This window comes from Crocodylus siamensis, chromosome 3 (genome assembly GCF_052110815.1).
Source record: "Crocodylus siamensis isolate JL-2025a chromosome 3, ASM5211081v1, whole genome shotgun sequence".
NCBI classification, from domain to species: Eukaryota; Metazoa; Chordata; order Crocodylia; family Crocodylidae; genus Crocodylus; species Crocodylus siamensis.
The window spans coordinates 152678199-152692536 of record NC_143397.1 but is presented as its reverse complement, the minus strand read 5'-3'; positions in this window follow the sequence as shown (position 1 = coordinate 152692536).

The window sequence follows — 14338 nt, the reverse complement described above, 5'->3', positions numbered from 1 at the left end:
CTTAAAGTACTTATTTTCCAACTATATTTTCCTTAGGGCCCAGTCCTACATTCCTTATTCCAATAAAGAATAGGTAGGGAACAGGGTTCTGAAAAAGGACTGTGGAACTGGGCCTCCAATTTAGTAGGTGAGCACAATTCAATTTTAATGGAAAAGGAAAGAAAAAATTCTGAGGATGTGGAAACATCAAAGATAATCAAACAATATGTTAATTGTGCAGAAAGTCACTAGCAGGGTTCATTTATCCACCTTACTTTAAACAGTAAGTAGATTTTGTCACCTTTCTTATGCTGATTCCAGCATTTCTAGCTTCAGGAAGCAAAATCCGAGGAAGAGTATCAGAATTCAGATACTTAAAGGTTATGCAAATTGTATTTGCATAACTTTGTTGGTATTTCTATAAGTTTCAGGTAGAGAATGTGTTCTTTAATTTGAAAATAAGTTATTAGCATACCACCATTCTAGCTGATTAATCTGTTTATGGACACCATTTACTGATTTTATCTTTCCCTGCAATCCCTGAATGTGCTCTCTTGTCAACTTCTTTAGTTAACTTACAGCATTTTGTATGAGAATATCAGTGATATTGATGACTCAATACATAGTTTGCTATTTATAGACCTATATGTATAATAATTACACAGAGCAGGAAAATATTTATTTGTTTTTTCTGTGGTCTAATAAATTATTTGTTCAGCTTTTGGGACTAGGCTTTTCCTAGCTAAGGAAAATGGCATTTTGATGAAAATCTGTGCAATGGCTTGTCTGCATAACTTAGCCTTAGGAATGATTGGTGGAAGTTTAGATAAGAAAGGTTCCTGAGAAACACCGTAATAGAATAGTGAGGAATAAAAGTCCATGTCTCTCAAAAAGCTGGAATTGAAAGAATATATAAAAATAAAATTGGATTAAATATTATATATAAATATCACATGTATAGATGTTTTCAGTAAAATATAACCAAGGAGTCATTCAGGTTCCACAGTATGCTAATTTGGATGTATTTAATTATAGTGTTGCTGAATATGATGTCTGGCATACATACATCCGAAATGGATAAAATGTATTTAAGTAAAGCCAATCAGGAAGACCTGAGGCCCATCAGTCTGTGAAAGATTCTACCTTTACATCTCAGCATTCACTCAAATGGCAGTTTTCTTGGTGTCTCTCATCAAGTTTGCTTAAAACAAACCCCTCAGCTTTATGATTGATCTCTAATTCTCCCTTCACCTTTTGTTTTATCTAACCAGACTCTTTGCAAGCATCAGACAATTAATAAAACAACACAAAAAAATGAAACAAAATAACTTCTAGTTTCTATTATTTCACTTTTCAAAAAGGCTTTTTTTCTACAGGATTCAGAAGTATATATGGTGTAGATGCAGACGTGACAAAATAATCAACAGAACCCTGTTAATTTATATACACTGAGAAACTAGAGATTACTGTGCACAAAGAGGCTCAGTGATTATGTTTACTAAGTAACATTTTATTAAAATTTCTGACTATTTGTAGCTAAAACTGTGAAACACCATTCTAATATGCTGCTGTACTACCACTGTTTATTTTTATCAGTGGCATGAATTTCAGTGTGAAATAGAGTTTCAGTTGATAGCAAATGTGTTCTTTCTGATTACATACAGTGACTTGCAATGTTCAGCTCAGAAATGTTTAGTTCTTTTTTATTACCTGTATAGTACCAGATTACTTCTAAAGTTTGCACCAAGAAAAATCATCATCTGCTGTCCAACATTGTTTTGCATATTGATATTCTCTGTATCTATAAGGGTTGAGGTCAAGTTCTCATGCTCATTTAATTTAGTCAGTATAAATCCATCAAATAGTTTGGGGAAAAAATACTTTCCATTAGGCAAACTCCAAATACCTACACAACCCTTCTGAATCTGAAGAATCCTTTAACATGTAACCACATCAGAGGTCTTGTCAAGTCTAATGACAAGTTACTGACTCTTACGTAGGTATGGAAGAATGTGGGTCAAATCCCTCTTGTCTTACTCATACAAGCTGTCCCATTGCCATCAATGAAACCCCTAACTTTAATGGAGCAAGGTGACAGAGATTTAACCCAATCACTTTATCGATGACACATTGTAATCAACTTAAACTTTTCTTTATGCCAAAAATAATCTTCTGAATTTACAGAATCCCATTATTTAAACAAACATAGTTGCTAGGCTGTAGCCAGATTCAGATTTCTACACTTTGATTCATTTAGAACCAGATTTAGTACCTATATATATATTTTAAACCACATTTTTCAACAGCACTTTTACAATGACATTGAGGAAGAAAATAGAAAAAAGTTAATATTGTAAAAGTAATTGCAGCTTCCATTCAGATGTTATTTTAACACTGTACTAAATGCTGCACAAAACATCAATTTTTCCAACTCTGGTAGTCACATTTTCTCTCCCATATGCAATTTTGTAAACTACATCAGGACTTCACAGCAGGTAGAGAACCCACAAACCTGTTCTTAATTTCAGCTTAACTGAAAGAATCTCAGCAGCAGCTGGTTTAAAAAAAAGCTGATATAGTATCCCACATGTGGCTCATAATACATTTAGAAATAAAAGGAACTAGGCCACAAATATACTTAATTTTAAGAAAGACAAATTCAATAAGGATGCCACTTTTGAAAAATCTCCTATCTTTAGCATACCACAGTTGAGGCCTACTTTTTTCACTCAGTCTACTGATTATAACTCTGCAGTGTCCTAATCACTTGTCAGACTGAAGCTGAGCATTAATGTGCTGTGTTCTTACAAAACCAAAACACTTGGCTCATTTTCAGCCCCCCAAAATCATATTACCAGTGTGTTCTTCCATGAAAAACTGACTGCTTTGTAGTGTTGGTTCACTTTTCTAACTGGACCAAACAGAGTTACAATAACTAAATAGTTAAGACAATAGCTCAATTAGACTTCCGAAATGTCAAATGTGCCTCTTCTAATAAACCCAGATAGATTCATTGCTAGCGTTAAAAGTGTATCATTGTGTAACATTAAAAGTGTATGCACTATTTCACAAACCTAAAAGAGGGAAAAGCAGAAAAGAAGTTAAATTTTCATTTGTAGAGTTTAATAACCAGACTGCTTTAATTAATTTATTTAACATTATAGCAAATTCATACATGTACCATCCTTTACTGAGTAAAATACCACATGGGGGGGGAACCACCTCAAAAGTAAAAGTGGAACAAAACAGTTGCATATTCTTGCAAACATTGATAAAATTTCCTCTCAACTTTTATGCCGTGGTTTGGGTGTTCTAATAATCTTGGTTTATATGGTTTTTCAACTCAGGCATGCGAGGAAAAAGGAACTTCAAAAAGAGAACATTTTACCTGATGTGTACTATTTTAAGGCTTCAGTAATTAGAGAACTGCAAAGGTCAAAATAGCCATCAATATCAAGAGCAGCAGAGTAGAAGTAACATGTTTAAGAGGAAGTTGGTTGGTTGGTTGAAACATAATATGCTATAAGCACTGACATGTAGGTCTGTAATGACAAGCAGCAGATGAAAACATTAAATACCACTAACTTATGTAGTTCCAAAATTATATGAAAATTTGCAGACTGTCCATAAGGGGATGTCCAAAATAAAATTCCAAACCTGAATATCCACAAACTTCAGAAGTGTTTGGACTCCAAATCCCTGATTGTGAGCATACTTGGAATCACCAGCACAGGGATCCATTCATACAGATCTGGTTACAAGCAAGAGCCAAATTTTTTCAAATGGTTTCTAACTTTACAATGAGTCTGTATCCAAAAGGTCTCTGAACTCTCACTCAAATTCTGGAACTTGTGGCTTTAACCAATTTCTTAACATAGCAACACTTGCATATTGTGATCAAGTGGAATATTGAAGAATTGTCAATAAGTATGATGTTACATACTACTTCTAAAACTATATACTGTAATTTGTCTTTCCATAAGGACATGAACTTTGTAGTTTATATGAAAGTGCAATGAATATCTGTTATCCTATAATAACAACTACAACAATAACAATAACATTAGTAACCCAAGTCATGAAGAAATGTGCACATTTCTGTTTCAAATTGTTCTGAGAATGGAAATTCTTCCAAAACCTTTTCATTGATTATTTTTATTGCTGATCAACCGCTTCTTTTCTCTAAGAATGTTTGTGCCAAATGGGCTAATCTCCTAATTTACACATAAATCACACAAAATCATGAATCTTTTTACACTATTCAGAGCCATGAACCAGTTGAGTTACTCCTTTCTGCTAGAGAAAGATACTGAAATGCCCGTAATTATTAGCATAAAAAATACCATAATGTTTAACAGAAACTTCAGAAGACTTCTAGGTAGTCATTTTCATTTGGATTGAAGGCCTGAAGTAAGCTATTAAAGTCTTCCTGCTACACAATTTGAGTCGTTTGCTTTTTTTCCCCTGTTAAACTCCAAAGCTAATAAACCCAGAGCATTCTGTAACAAGTGAGGTACTCATGTCAACAAAGGCCTTACTTAGAGACTGCTAGGTTTTCAGAAACTTCTGTGGTGAGGATTTGAAGATATTTTAGTAATATGCAGCATACTCAGGATTTGAGCATGCACTTTTACCTCTTTATTTCCTACAGTTTAATCCTTCGCTTCTTTTCAGTGTGTTTTTAAAATAAGCACTGAAAAGATGTATTATACTGAGAGTCACTCTGAAGGACAATTGGCTGCTAAGTACAAAAACTTTGCTCAAGTAATAAGCTTTAGGTATGGCCTGACAAACTGTTAAACGTAAGGGAATGTGGTGTTTCAGTTGCTACTTAAGCCTAATAACTTTGCTGTGCCTGCATACAATGAGGCAGTTAATATGGATGAAGCAGAACGACAGAAGACTGGATGATTTTTAAGAGTGGTTGATTTAGAATAAAACCTTGTCTACTCAATAAAACTGACTGCCATTGCTTTTGTGGAATATACTAAACCAATAGCTTTTCTGGAAAAGTTCTCAGTGTAGATGCTGTATTCCAGAATAGAAATCACATGTATTCTGGAATAAATACTCCACTGGTGAGCAGAACCACAATGTGTGACATGAAAATAAAGGGGAATCCTTTATTTTTTTAATATTGTAGCTATTGCAAGTTTACGCTTCATCTATTTTATTTTTATTGCATCATATGTTGTTTCTCTAAAACTAATATTCACATAATAAAGCAGTTATTATATACCCCAGCAGTAATCATATTCCTTCTGTGCACAATGTTCCCACAAACTATTCTTCGCAGAAAATACCTTTAAAAGCAATGGTGCAAGTGTTCTCTTCATTTCAGTGGGGTTTTGCAAAGTAAAAGGGTCATGCATAATAAAATAATAGGCAGTGGAGCTGCTCTTCACATCACTACTACAGCAGTGTTCTCAGAATATAAGGTGCACCACTAATCACATCACTATTGCTATGGAATATGTTCCTATGCAATATAACTCCATATCCCAGATACTTCCCCCCTGCATGAAAAATCTATGTCAAGTCCCACTGACATCCAAGAAGACAAGCATCCTATTAATTTCAACGGGACTTGGTGTAATAAAAGTAATATGCAGCAAAATAACGTGTAATGAAAGTCCTGCCAAGAATGCTCAGAGAATGATGCTGACAATGCGGTCCCGGCCAGCATTCCATCTCTCGGTAAAACAAGTCTTAATATCACAGGGTATGTGCAAATATGTAGTGGCAACTCCATCTGGTTTGCCTGTGTAGTTGCTAAGTTTGGGATTTTTAACAGAGTTTAAGGGAGTTAGGCGCCAACTTCAGTAGCAACAAATTCCTTAAAGTTCCTTTGATTAACCCGGCTGAAATTACCAGCATCCATCTCATTTAAGGATTTATACTTGCCTATTTAGTTGAGAGGAGTGCTAAAGTAAATATTAATAGAGACAAGTGATTTCATGAAGGGGAAAGAATGCTACATGGCAACATTGTCTCATTGTGTAGGTCCTACCATGTCTATTATCTAAGTAACTCTTTTGTGAGCAGTCAAATATTTGTAGCTAGGGTGAGGAAAGTGAAGGCATCTCCAGGTATAAGGGAATAAAACAAAGAGAAATAACACCCCTATTCATTCACTCTTTTAGGCGAACAAAAATATGCAGTAATAGCAAGCATATGTTATTGGTGCTTTCAGCAACACCCAGAAGTGACAGTGTGGCAGTTTGGCCAGGTCAGAAGTTATGCCGGGGAGTTCACAGTGCTGTGCTGTTCTTACTGACCTCTTTTCACTGCAGCTCATAGTAATTTCTGAGGGCTTTTCTGTTACTACTCATACCTCAGAGAGGACACTGTAGCATCTGAACATTACACTGAACACAGGACACTGAACATCAATGGCATCTCAGCAGAAGTCAAAGTTCAGTCAGCCCTTCTCCTCTTGATTCTTTCAGTGAAAAGGTACACAAGGCCATGGCACATTGACAATGACTGTATAACTATATTGGTTTTACTTTATAGGTTCTTCTATTCTGAATATATAATACACACAAGAGAACAGACATCTCAGATGTGGTCTTATTCTACCAAGTGCCAATGAAATCATTCATGCACACATCCCATTCACTTTTGCATTTGCTCATTAGAACATTTGTCTGTGGGCAGGGAAGGAGGGGAGGCATATCAAGGCAGAGAGAGAAAAAATTATTTGGGGGGAGTTAAAGCCAAAGCCCCCCCAACGCATCCCAAACCTTCATCCGACATGCCCCGATACTCACCATAGGAGCCAAGACAAGCAGCAGCTGAAAGGAAACACCGACACAGGCTCAGCAGTTCTGCAGCTGCCCAAGCCCATGTATCGGCAAACATCAGGGGCATAGCTCCTGAGAAGTGCAGGCTGCTCAAAAGGCAGCTGGAGATCTAGATGTGCTGGTGCTGGGGAGCAGAGAGTGGAACACAGGCCAGGAGACACCAGCTGCGGAGCCAAAAAGCTCAAACCCCGGATGCCAGAGGAAGGAGTCAGATGCCTGCCAGAGGACCCAGGTGGGCAAGGCAGAGAGCAACCTCAGGAGCTGACAGGGGCAAGGGAGCCCCACCAGGGAACAGCAGTCTCATGAGAGGCTGCAGGAGAACAGCGGGGCTCCGACCAGAAGCTCAGATGCCACAGCCAGGGGTGGCCCCTCAGGAATGCAGGCAACCCTGGGCAGCCCTGCAGCGAGCAGATCACAGACCCCTGGGAGGGGGAAGGAAATGATACGGCTGGTGGAACCATGACAGCTTGACCACAGGTCAGCTGGGCACCAGGGAGTTCATGCTGGGAAAGATGGCAGAGGCTGGGCACAGGGCAGTTGCCTGTCCCCACACCTACTAGGATAGAAGGGATGGACAAGTCCTCCAAGAGCCCAGAGAGATGGACTCTCAGGAGCTCAATGGCAGACATCAGTTGTTTTTCAGTTACATTTTCTTCAGTTACAGTTTAACCCCAGATGGGGCAGATTTAGTTTCCTGGAGTGGGGGGAGCTGACCCAAAGATGAAGGATGGACCCAGAAAGACTGATGGCCAGGAAGACCTGACCCTTTCGAGGTGGGAAGTGTGGATGAGGTGAAATCATCCAGGGGAAGACCTGTGGTGGGCAGCATCTACCCAGGCCAAAGACATGGTAAAATTGGGTAAAGGGGAGGTTGTAGCCCCACAAAGACAGCCCAGGGCCAAGACCCCCTCAGGTCACCTATAGGGAACTGCCTCCCCAACAACAAACATCAAAGACGTGGCAGGCAAGAAGGGGCAGCACCTGAACGATCTAGGTGGCACTGAAACCTGATCTCACCCTGACATCACTGGGGGGCAAGGCACCTACCAAAAAGGGGCCAAAACCCTATAACACCTACAAGTAACAGGGGGTGCACCTCCCCAGCAGGTAAGTCCCCACTCAACTTACCCCTGCTCCTGCTTCTGCGGCACTATCCCTCACCACAGGGGCCTCAATCTAGCTCCTGCCCTTTCTCTCCACCCCAGACTGACCTGCTGGGCTGGGGTACATGCGTGCATGCACACGGGCACTCAGTCCCCGACCCCACCTTGGATTGACTTGAAGAGGCTCTGAGATCTACTGGTGGATCAAGGTCCATTGGTTGGTGACCACTGATGTAGAGCCATTATATAGAGCTCTCCATTCCCTGGGGACATTTGGGCTTATACATTTATGAATAAATTATATTGATCCATATAGATTATATTTTCTTCATCTGTGATAGAAAATGCATTTTTAATATCCATGTATTAACCTAAGTGTAATTTCATATAGGTTATATACTAATTAATACTACAAATGCATTTAATCTTTACAAAAGATGTATTCCTTGCATAGTGATAATAATCATTACTACAGTAGGATACATTCTGTCTGGTACTGGAACTTACTCAGGAAGCTAAAAAGAGAATGTATGGACCAATAGCTTCTGTATGGCTATTGGTCCAGGCATTTGGGGAAAAGTAGAAGCACCATGTCTAGTGCAACACCATTTTCTAGCAGGTGTATAGGAAGGAAGAGGGGTAGGATGAAGAAGTTCTTGGCTAGGCCCCTACCAGTGTAAAATCCAGTGAGGCTGAACTGAATGAACTGGGAGAAATATACTATTATATCCAGGGAAAAGCTATAGCAAATTACTCAGCCAAGTCATAAAAAGAGAATTGTGATTCAGGGAGGCTAATGTTTGCCCATTAAAGACACTGAGTTAAGACACAATAATGGCCCATTATATCTGGTATATATAGAGTCAGGAGACCACAGTTTTGGTCATAGCTCTGGCACCCAGTTACTGGGTAATCTATGGTGAGACTCTTTCCCGCTCCCTTCCCAAGTTTCTGCAGCTGCAAAATGGGGCTGAGGCTCTTTGAGCATTGCAGTTTACTATGACGATGATCACTTAATAAATTATTTAAAAAACCTCATTTAACCTCATACAGACAGGACAAAATACATATATACAAAACACATCTGGTTTATGTCACTCTAATTCAGTACCTGTGTTACTGCATAGCATAGTATTTAACAATGTTAACATCCATATATTAGCCTTGGCATTTTTTTGTTCCTACTCAATTGTGGCTGTGCTATCGAGGTGAGATTCTCTCACAACTGTGATTAGCAAAATATGAAGAATAGTGCTCATGCCCTTTCACTATTAGTACACTTGCAGTAGAATTTAAATAGGTTTTATTTTTAGATGTTATTGGCAGCCAGGGTTCTATGCTAGTAAGTATTTTTATATGCAAATTGAATAAATGCATGTATTTGCACTGGCAGGTAGATTTCTATGCAGGTTCTGAAAGTTCTTTTGAAAAGGGCAGAAAACAGTCTGATGAATTGAACACATATTAGATTTCATGCCTTCATGATTTTTTTAATTTCATGATTTTTTAAAAATTATATAATAGGGTTAACCTTGTTCAGAACAGACCTGGACACACACACTCTTGTGGCTACCCATACTTCGCTTGTGCTAGAAATACGCCCATAAATACAATATAAATACAGTGCTGCACTGTTTTTGGTAATGGAAGATTTCCAAAAGAAGCCTAGTGTAGCCAAGACTATCTTGAGCAGATTTAAAGGACATATTGGTTAAAAGCAGGTGTGTCTTGTTCTGTTTTAATCTTCTCATGATTGCCACCACTGTGGGGATGCAGTATTACAATAGGATGAGACATCTCAAAGACAAGCTAGTGTTAAGAAAGACAATAAGAACAGAGAGTAATGGCAATTGAGTGCTAGATGGGTTCCTTTTGGCATTCTAAGAGTGCAGATCAACAAAGCATAAGCCAATCAGTGCTCACACAAACAAAGGCCCTCACTAAAAATAACTCCATCAATACAAACTGAATATGCATCCAATAGCATTGGTGCAGTGGTTTTATTAGACTTTAGGGTTTTCTCACTATGAGAAACTTTGTTCATGTTTAGATTTAGAAAGGGAATAAACAGTATCTGGCAAAAGTGCAGATTTTATTTCTATATAATATCTGGCTGATGCTATTCACTTTCATTATAATAAAAAGAGTAACACCTATGTGCCAAGTTTCAACCTGATGCAATTTGATACAGCTGAGATATTAAACCCTGAAGACCAAGTTAACAGTGGAAACAGTGATAGGCCCTTAACTGTACTGGGGTTAGTGGCTGCTATTATAATAGGAAGTTATTCGTTTTTTACAGTATAGTAGAAAAGCTGATAAACAGTAAACCTGTGTGCTGGTTGATGTTATATTACAACTTGTTTAATTAACACTACTAGAGGAGTGACCTTGTGTTTACTAATTATTTCAGAGAGTTACTTATTTAGGAATCAGAATAGTAAACCAAACAACGATGTACTTAATGTGAAGAGCAATACTTGAACATTTTGCCTAGCTTCTTCATTGTCTTTGTAATTTAAATATCCTGTTGTGTAAGTATAAAGACAGGAAGTGAGTTATACAAAACCTTACAATAACAGTATTAGGTTTCAGATAAGCAGATGTTGCTGGGTATTTTTTTCCTGAAGTAATATAAGTTTTGTAAATGTTAGGAGGGGGATTAAATTTTCTCTTAAAATCTTTCAAAATAAGCTTTGTCAGTAATGCACAAATACTCTCTAGATAACAATAAATGCCTTTGGCCCATGATGCCAGGCTTTAATTATTTAGCTTCATGCTTTATTTGTGTTTCTGCCATGAAACCAAAACCTCCTTTTCAATAGACAGAGACAGGGTCGTAGGGTAGGTGACTACCTATACACTCTTTCATTGTTTCCACTCCAATTCAGCACTGTTTTTATGCAAATCAAAACCTTTGTGTGTACATAGTTTAGCACAGATATTCTTACATTTTATACACATCACAATTAGCTTTCCTGCTGAAACTGCAGCTGAATTGTATCATTTCCTCTAGTGGTGATTATTACACTGGCTCTTTACAAGAAAGACAGTAAGAACAGCTACTTACGCTTTTAAAGGTTACAAACCAAAGCCCATTTTTACACATGAATTTATTGGCCTAAAAAGAAATATTTGCTAAATTGTGACATTTGGCATGTCTTTAATGAATCAACCCATTTTCCACAAGCTAGATGAGTAATTGGCACGTCAAACTATAAACAGCCTATAGTACAAACTACCTGCCATTGTTGAATTTAACAAAACTAGGACATGATTTCTGAACCTATTTTCCCCTAATAAGATTACAGCCCTGATCAGCTTGCTCCAACTGGTCAGAGTACTGCCACTGAATTCAACGTGAAGAGTAGGATTGTGTGTTTGCATAATTTATACAACATTACATAAACAGGCTATTGATATTTGATTCTTTTGAACATGGCAAATCTTTGATACACATGAGTATTTATTTAAGTACCTATACACACATATACGAAAATATATAAATATATATTCCTCACCCACACACACTGTATAAATATACCTTGTCTTTTAGCCTTTGTGCAGATATAGTTATAAATGGTCCTGAAAACTCTGGCTGTTATTAAGGTTGCCTAACATTTTCTATTGTAAAACCCAGTTTCCCATTACTTAAAATTTGCCAGACTTCTGCCATTTAATTTGAAATTCATATGCTGAGCATTTGCCTTGGTCTAATTTTTTGTGAAAATTATAGCCAAAATATTTTAGCTATTTCTAAGAAAGACACTAAAGGAAATATGTTGTTTTGCCCATGTTAAAAAAATTGGATGACCTTTTCTTCCAACAGCTCTTGCATTTCTATGTTGTGGAGGCAAAGACCTAAATCTGGAAGGGGTCATTGTGTCAGCAATATGCCTTTGGCTGTCCCCATGAAGATCTCCTGTAATTTGGCCAAGTTATATCTTTGAAAAAAATAATCACAATTTGCACATATTCAGTAAAGCCTCCTACACTGCGACAAATAAATTATCAGAGGAAGCTTACAGATGTTAATGTTGCACATGTCTTAGCCCCATAGCTACAAGGGCAAAGCCAGAATGATCATCTCTCTGCTGCTCAGCTTTGGCATGGATGGGAGTGGTTCCTGGATCTGAAAAATCTCAGAAAAGTGAGTACGTCTCTTCTGCTATTTCTGTCTGTCTGTTCTCCCCACTCGGCACCAGAGACTGCGTAGGAATTCTTCACAGAGCAGAAAAAATGTTGTACCAGGGGTGTGAGAAAAAATAGATTGAAACAAGGAGTTCAGAGATACTGGGACTGAAAGGTAGAAGGGAAATTGGGATTGGAAGCTGTGGTGGGAAGGAAAGCTGGGAATAGAAGTTGGTGAGAGAAGAGGCCAGGGCTGACTGGGTACATCTACACATGTAATTAATGGGTGCTTGCAGATGTTAAAATCCTCTCCCAAAAATGCGCTTTACTAGAAGAAGCAGCACATTACTTGGATCCAGCTCCACAGCATCTGTACAGATAAGATATATCAGCAGGTTCTTTGGTGCTTTGATCTAATAGCTGATTCAATTTTGGTGCTTTTATCTAATAGCTGATTCAATTTTTTTTTTTTTTAATCTTTGTATTTACAACAATTACCTTGCTGCAGAGTGTATTAGCTTCATTCACCTTAATAGGGCACATGTGTAGGTGCTGAAACATTTACTGAACAGTAAATGTCTCGTATAGACACACCCACTGTATAGGGAAACTGGGACAGGGAGATCTGAGCAGGCAGTGGAACTGAGAGCTGATGGCAGGGACTGGGAGCCTACTAGGATTAGATGAAGACTGGACTCAGTGAGCCCTGGAAAGAAAATTAGGATGGGCTGTACAAAGAGACAGGAATTAATGGCTGAGGTATAAAAATGGGATTCAGACAAGGACAGATGTAGTTAGCTATGTTAGTCTGAAGTCTAGTAAAAGGCAGAACATTGAATGAGGGTTCAGATGAAGATGTTTCAAAACAGAGGAGCTTCTGTAACTTGTGTCTGCACAGCCTTTCAGCCTTGGAGCTGTTTTCATAATGGGATGGGGGAAAGGAAGCCAGGGAGTTCAATCTGAAGTTCTTTCACCCGGCATTGGAGGGTGGGGTGGATGGACTGGAGCTCCAATCCACTCACCCCACCCTCCAGTGCTGGCTGGAAAACCCCTGGAGTGAGCTCCCTTTGTTCTCTTTATCCCCTCCCATTCTGAAAACAGTGTCTGGCTGGGAGGGAGGAGGAGTCATTGCTAAGGGAAACCTGCTGCAGACTTGCAGTGAGCAGCTAGATTCCCCTCCCGCCTAGAACCAATAGTGAACTTGTGTTTGGTTGGAGGGAATTACTGTAACTCAGAACACTTCCTGCAAAATGTTCTGAGTTACAGCGGGGAGCTGCACTTCTGTCTGTGGCTTAAGATTCCCTAGTTCAGCGGTTTCCAATTTGTGGTATGCATACCACCAGTGGTATGCAGACAACCTGTCAGTGGTATGCATTAGCAGATTTATTATAATTACTTTATATGACAAACATTTTCTGGTGGTACTTAAGGTTGTACTGCTTTAAATTGATGGTGCACAATCTATCAGAGTTTGGGAACCACTGCCCTAGTCCCACTACTCCTCTGCTGTCAGCAATTGTCTATGAAACTCCTAGGCAATGAATGTCTAAAACTCTTCTCATGCTGGTCCAAAATCTATTGCTGCTTTGTTAACTCAGGAGGCAGAGGTATCTATGCTGAACATAAAGGTTCCAACACTGCTGATGACCAATATACCAGTAAATGTGCATATGAAGCAATGCGATGAACTTTCAAGAGGAGTGGTGGTTAAAAATAGGCTATTTCCCACATTCAAAAAAATTACAGTAATATTAATCCCTATATTAATGTAAAAGAACATTTTTCAGGTTAGACAGGGGTCATAACTGTAAAGAAAACCCTGTAAAATCATAAGACTTCTTCAGATGCATTATGGTAGATTTGAATAACATGATTACGTATTATTTTTCATATGATCCCTGCCTCATTCAGTTTATAGGATGGACCTGGTCTGGGGATGATGTTAACCTAGTTGGGCAGTGAAGGAGGCTGTTTGTAGGTTCACTGCCTTACCTACTGCAGAAGTTAGGTGTGCAATGAAAAAGGCAGTCTATTGCAGGAAAAGAAGGGCTATAATATTTGAATACTGTTCTGAAGAGTTGCATTTTAAACCTCCCTCTTGCTACAGAGCTCCTTTGTGGGCATTTATACACATACTTTTTTGTCCTGCGACACAATGGAGATTTGCCACTTTGATTAATTGAGTCTGCTTCACACGCAAGCTGGTGTGCACTGTGCTGTGCCACGTGCATTTGCTTAAGTGGCAAAATGTGCATCAATGCTCAGAAAATGGCAGTGGTGCACTTTTAAGCTAACGCACCTCCAATGTGTTTTAGTTCA